Genomic DNA, 6,000 nt, shown 5'->3' on the forward strand with positions numbered 1-6,000 from the left:
TACAGAATGGGGCTATATGCATCTCTAAGGAATACATTCCCACTTAATATGCTATAGTGAACTGGCCATTACTGATGGCAACATATGCTTGAAATGGATTATTTTTATGGTCATTTAAAGTGCTTTACATAGGACTATTGACAGCTTTTGGAGACTAATTGAATTCTTTAAAAGAGAGAATTTAAATCAATTTCCAAATGTTTTTTCTCCTAAGACACATAATGATCACCGTTTCTAAGCTCCTAACTCAGTGAAATGGAAAATAAAGTTTCTGTAACAATAATTTTGTTTTTCCTCAGGATATTTTATATGTTTAAATACTGTATCTGTAACAGTCCAGATGTCAATTAGAGAAGGTAGGTCTGACAGTATGTTTGAAAACCACCAGCACAGTGATTCAATACTCTAGGGACTATTCCTATACAAGCTGCAATTTCCCACAAAATAAAAGAGGAGAGAAAACAATGTAAACAACAATTCAGCCAGCACAGGGGCTCAGCTTAAGGCCCCAGTTCTAAATTCCTTATACAGCCAAGATAACTGTTGACTTTAATGGGACTAATGGCACTACATAAAGATGCCCTGCTTGGCCCAGCAGTTTGCTACAGCACAGCACTTGCTATATAGGACTTGTCTAGATCACTTCCTGTAATAAGATGCGATGTAGTGTGGAGTTGATGCAAGGCAGTATGGTTTTGTTCAGATGACATGGCAGAGTCCTGTCTGCCTGAATAGAGTAGAATCGACTTGCAGGCAGTTTTCTTTTTCAGAAATCCCTAGCCTGCAGCTTCTGTGCTTTTCAGTTCTGTGTTACTGTAGCTTTGAGTGTCACATGCATTACTCCCACACCACATATTCTGTTATCAGCGTATGGAGTCTATAGCCAATATCCTCGTTTATGCATTAGTAACCAAAACTTGCTATCATTAACCCAGAACAGCCCTTGCCATCTACAGGACCTATTGCCTTAGGCAGTTAACACCACTGTTGGCAACTAGCTTTCTACTACAATAACAGACTTCATTGACCTTCTTGCAAGCCGAGTTCTTGGCACAGCAGTTGGCTTTGATAAGTTCTTTGACTTTTGATCCAAGACTCAGCTGCTGGAAGCTATTAGTTTTCACCAAGCAATTAACCTGGGTTTCTGGCAATTCGTCTGATCTTTGGGTTAGCCTGAGCACTTCCACAGCAAAGTCATCAGTCTGTCTTCATTGCTGTGTACATCTGAGGAGGTATTCCGTGGCTCTGTGTGTTGAGATACTGAGTTTCAGCATGAATTAGTGACACCCGTTCTCTAACCCACGGAATAAACTAAACTAATAAGTGAGACATGACACACCACTGCTGTTGATACTAGTCCTTTCCATCCTATCCAGGACTTCTGGGAGTCACTGACTACTAAGGCAATCTTTGGCTAGAATTCAGGGAACAGTACCAATTACCAAAGGCCTCATGTAATTTTTTTTCCAGAAGACAACAGACACCAATAGTCTTATTGTGACTATAAGCTTGATGTCATTATCAAAATACCCACTTGAAGAGTCAGACAGGGAAGGTAGAGAAAATACCAAATTCCTGGTGAAGAAAAGCCTCACATTTTGAGATTGAATATCAGGAGGGTGTTATTACAGTAAAGATTCACAATCTGGACTGAAAAAAAAAAGGAGTAGAATGACATTTAATGAAGTTTAAATCCCTTTTGTTTCTGATCTCATTCCTGTAAACAATCATGCCACATATCAAGACTCTAGTTCAACAAGAATGTGGAAGCCAATTGTATTCATTTGTCTCTTTTCATGGAACCTACATTATGTTAGAGGTGAACCTATGCTACAGATGATACTCTAAATGCCAAGGAGCAGCCAGATTCTAAAAATCTGTTAATTAGTAGGCTCTCCAGCATCAAGGACTGGAGAGATTATGCTATAACCTCCATATCATTACCACAGCTACACCTGGAAAAAGTCAATCAGGTTAAAGAAATTTATATTTATAGTTTTCAGCAGTCTTCACGGAGTGCCGGGAATTCCAGTGGAACGACTGATCCAGTAAATATAGTCACATCTCTACTGCAAACATGTTCATCTATTTAAAATGGTGATTGCATATTCACTGTCATGATTTACCAGACTGCAAATGCCTTGACAAATGCATCCCAGACTTCCACATTCTTAACATTTTGTATGGACATTATTTAAAAATTAGTTTAAACTGAGTTTTTAAATCACCTTTTGATCTTCAAGGGAGTCTGTGTGACAGAGTGTATCACTTACCGCTGGACAGGTAACGGAAGGGAATCTAAGTGGTTCTCGCCCTTAAAAGCCATATTTATCCTATTCCTTACATGCACTTCTCCATAGGCGGGAATCTAGAGAGAAACAGTTATTTAGAAAAATTAGGGAAACTCAGGACTCGTCAGTCCAGGGTGGCATGACATTCTCCCATTAACCTGTGAGGTTAACTCATTAAAATCAATTGAAAGGACTTCTTCTACCTCAGGCCACCACAAACCTCTAGCAGATAATCAGAGCTAGTAAGTACACTTCATGGCATAAGCAACATAGGGTTTTGCATATTCCTGAAATTCCTGGATTACTGCACAGGTCAGAGCTGTGTTGAACACATTACAGGGTTAAGATAGGGTTGTTATTTAGCCTCATTTCTAAATCATTTTGCAGTAACTTGCACTCCAGAGGAAATAGATTTAGTAAGACTGTAATTCTTCAGGTTATTGTCAGAAAGACTGACTGCAAGATAGAAAGCAAGTGTATGTTTATATGATTTTAGAATCATATAGAACTACATTTAGAGAAAGGCCCTTGATGTCTAAGTTACTGAAGAATTGGATCCTTCTGTATTAAACCTTTTTGTTTTTCTGTCAGTTTGAAACTCCACGCATATCTTTTTCTCTGTTTTTTCCCTACACTTAGTGGCCAACAGAAGCATCCGAACACTCACCATTGTGCTAGGACGAGGCAGGGGAGGAGGACAAACAGAGGTAGTCTCCCCATTTTAGTAAAAAAGGGAGGGATACTGTCTCCCTCCCTCCTCTGTTAATTTGCCTCATCTTACATTAAGGCATTACCTAGGGCAAATCAATGAATGTTCTCAACAGAAGCCAGAAAGAGGATTAATTTTACCAGTAAAGGTGAAAGCATTCCCAGCCACCCACGTAGCTAGAAGAACAACAAATGTGAGATATTTGAAAGAGGAGAATGATCCACAACTCAAGAACAAGGAGGAGATAGATTAACTTGCAGGAAGAGGAGACAAGAACAGCGGGGAAATGATGCTTTCTTAAACGTGAAGAAAAACCTGGGATCGATGGATTTAAGTCTTGGAGAAAATACTTTACACAGGAAATGAAAGTGACTTGTGTCACCAACCGAGGGAGAATGTTTCTGATGTAACCACTTGTGAAATTTTGCCATTTGGTTATTGGCTACATTCTGCAAGCTGAGTCAGGCAGCATTTAAGAAATCTGTCTTTCCAAATTGTTCTTAATTGACACAGAGTGGCCCTCAGCATCTTTCCTAGCAAACTGATCTCATTGCTAATGCATTTCCTTGGGTCTCTTTTTGGCCAAGATCTGCACAGCAGAACCCACAAACATTGTCCTGAATACATAAAAGTACTACAGCCAAAGTAATGTATTCACACACTCTGCCCGCTACTAGTGCCAGATTGCTTGGATAACTTTTTTTCCCCTGAATCTTCCTGGAAATAATGAATTTAATGGATGAACAAATATACTGATAATGAGAGAAGAATCTGAATTAAAAAAAAAAAAGCTGAACTCTATGATTTAAAAAAGATCGTAACAGCTTCTGGTATTTGACAGACTGTGCCTGAATAGCTCATATGTTCAAACATGAAAATATGAGTATGTATGCTTCAGTGCCCAAGACACACCCTGATTTGAAAAAGAGGCTTATTGGGCTTTTCTGGAGGTTTTTTTGTTGTTGTTTGTCTGCTTTAGCAGTTAACATATAGTGCACAGATAGCACTAATAATAAAGAAAAAACAGCTTTCTTCATTTCTTTTTGCTAGCAGATTTTTTTTGACTCTTTGTCAAAGAAATTTAAAATTACCAAATACAAGTAACCATATAATCAAATTTACTGAAAATAGCTCATTACCACTATCTTCTAGTGGGAATGAGACCCTAATCAAAGATGGACACATCCGCACAAAATCTCCAAGAAAAAATTTCATCTCCTAAATCCTAACATGTAAAGAACCGAGAAAATATTCTTTCAACAGTCTGTAGAAGTACAGACATCATGAATACTAGCCAATTCCTTCTGTTCAGCATCAAGCACAGGATTTACCTTTCTAAGCTCCCCACACAAAATCAACCACTTCCCTCTGGCAAGCTAAAGCTGCTTTGCCATTAGCTCAGCCCACTGAAATCTCTACATACACAAATCAGAGCATCTGATGTACTCCATTAGCTGGGATCAGTGATATAATGTACACAGTCATAAATTAGATTACCGCATCTCATTGTTCTCTATAAATTAGAAACCTGACAAAAAAAATACAGCTTTTTATTTTCTTTCTTCCCACAAAATACAGTTATATTATGGCTAAGAGCCTCTAAAAACATGATCAGCTCCTACTTAGAAGTCACTTATGCTCCAGGAACAATAACAAAATACCTCACTAATACCTTAACCAGTCTGCCTCAAGACTACATTTAGCTCAAATCTTTAAGCCCACGTTAATGCTGACCAAGTAAGGAAGCACTCTCTCTACAGCAGGTGTGTTCTCCCCAAACACATGGCAATCTGCCAGAAGACTGAATGCACCTCCAACAGCACAGCACCTCACACTACAGTCTGCCTAAACCCATGACTAGAAGACTGATTCAAGCCCCAGTGAATGACGCAGCACAATACTGTTATCTGCCCAGCACCTCATGTCCCAGTCTCCTGATCCTTGCTCACAATGGCTTCTCCATGTTGCTGGGTATTTATGGTACACAGTGGGAGATGTTGTTCAGTCTCAGGTGCTCTCATTCTGCTTTCTGGCTGAGGCCAAGACACACAGATTGTATTTCCTAGTAAAGACCATTACAGGACTGATGGAAACCCTCTGATCAGTTGTTGATGCTTTTTGTCAAAAGCCACAATAGTGTTGAGCTCTAGTCAGCATTCCTAAAATAACACCTCATACTAAAGCTGCCCATGCAGATGACCCCTAAGCATCATCTCAAGTCAGAGCAAGAAACCTTCAGAGTATCAAATGTTTAATCTTTTATGTTAGCTACTCAGAGTTAAAGGCTTCTTTGATCTAGCAAATGCAGGACAAAATGCACAGAGGGACACAGACACACTGTTACCAGCAGAAACATGTGCTAGCAACCTGTCATGAAAAACTCTCCAATGCTTTTCCCTTGAAGGACTGAAACACATGTAGGGCACTGTGTGTACTCTCTGCTGTCACTGCTATCTGAGCCTCTGAGGCAGACATTGAGAAGTTCAATAGCTTTCACAATAGTTATATGCAACTAAAGCAGGTGGCATGCACATCAGCCCACGTACCCAACGATACACAAAGTGTAAGCACGCACATACATGTTTCTCAACCCTCCCCACGAGCTGCTTCCTGACAATTGGCAGACAGCATTGCAGCAAGTAGAACTACAGATCCGAAACAGTGCCTGAAGTGAGGCCTTTCTCCCAAAGATCATTTGAAAGATGCCCCTCTGAATTCATGCGTACAAAATTTCATCAAAACATTTTTATACATATACACAGACATTTATTAAATATATTAGCAGAGTTGTGCAGCTGATGTTAATTATGTTCTTTCCACTGGCTTCAGTGGCCACCAGATCATGCCCACAGCTGCTCACAGATGCTGTCTAGGCAATTTTGCACAAAAACAGTAACACTACTTGTAATTTGCAATACTGTTCATTTTGGTACAAGCCTGAGTGACACTTCTGTGCTGAAATAATAGAATCTACATTCTTGGACTTTTCTAAAGCCAATT

General features: G+C 39.5%; 1 protein-coding gene across 1 annotated transcript in view; it reads right to left on the reverse strand.

Annotated features, from left to right (window-relative positions):
- The window catches only part of INSC (INSC spindle orientation adaptor protein), a 102,288-nt gene extending 99,969 nt beyond the window's left edge, over window positions 1–2,319 (reverse strand). The window contains exon 1 of the mRNA XM_067295517.1: window positions 2,274–2,319. The gene's annotated coding sequence lies outside the window, so the exon portion shown is untranslated. The remainder of the gene's footprint in view (window positions 1–2,273) is intronic.
- Between the last annotated feature and the right edge of the window lie 3,681 nt (window positions 2,320–6,000).

This window comes from Apteryx mantelli, chromosome 4 (genome assembly GCF_036417845.1).
Source record: "Apteryx mantelli isolate bAptMan1 chromosome 4, bAptMan1.hap1, whole genome shotgun sequence".
Taxonomy (NCBI): domain Eukaryota; kingdom Metazoa; phylum Chordata; class Aves; order Apterygiformes; family Apterygidae; genus Apteryx; species Apteryx mantelli.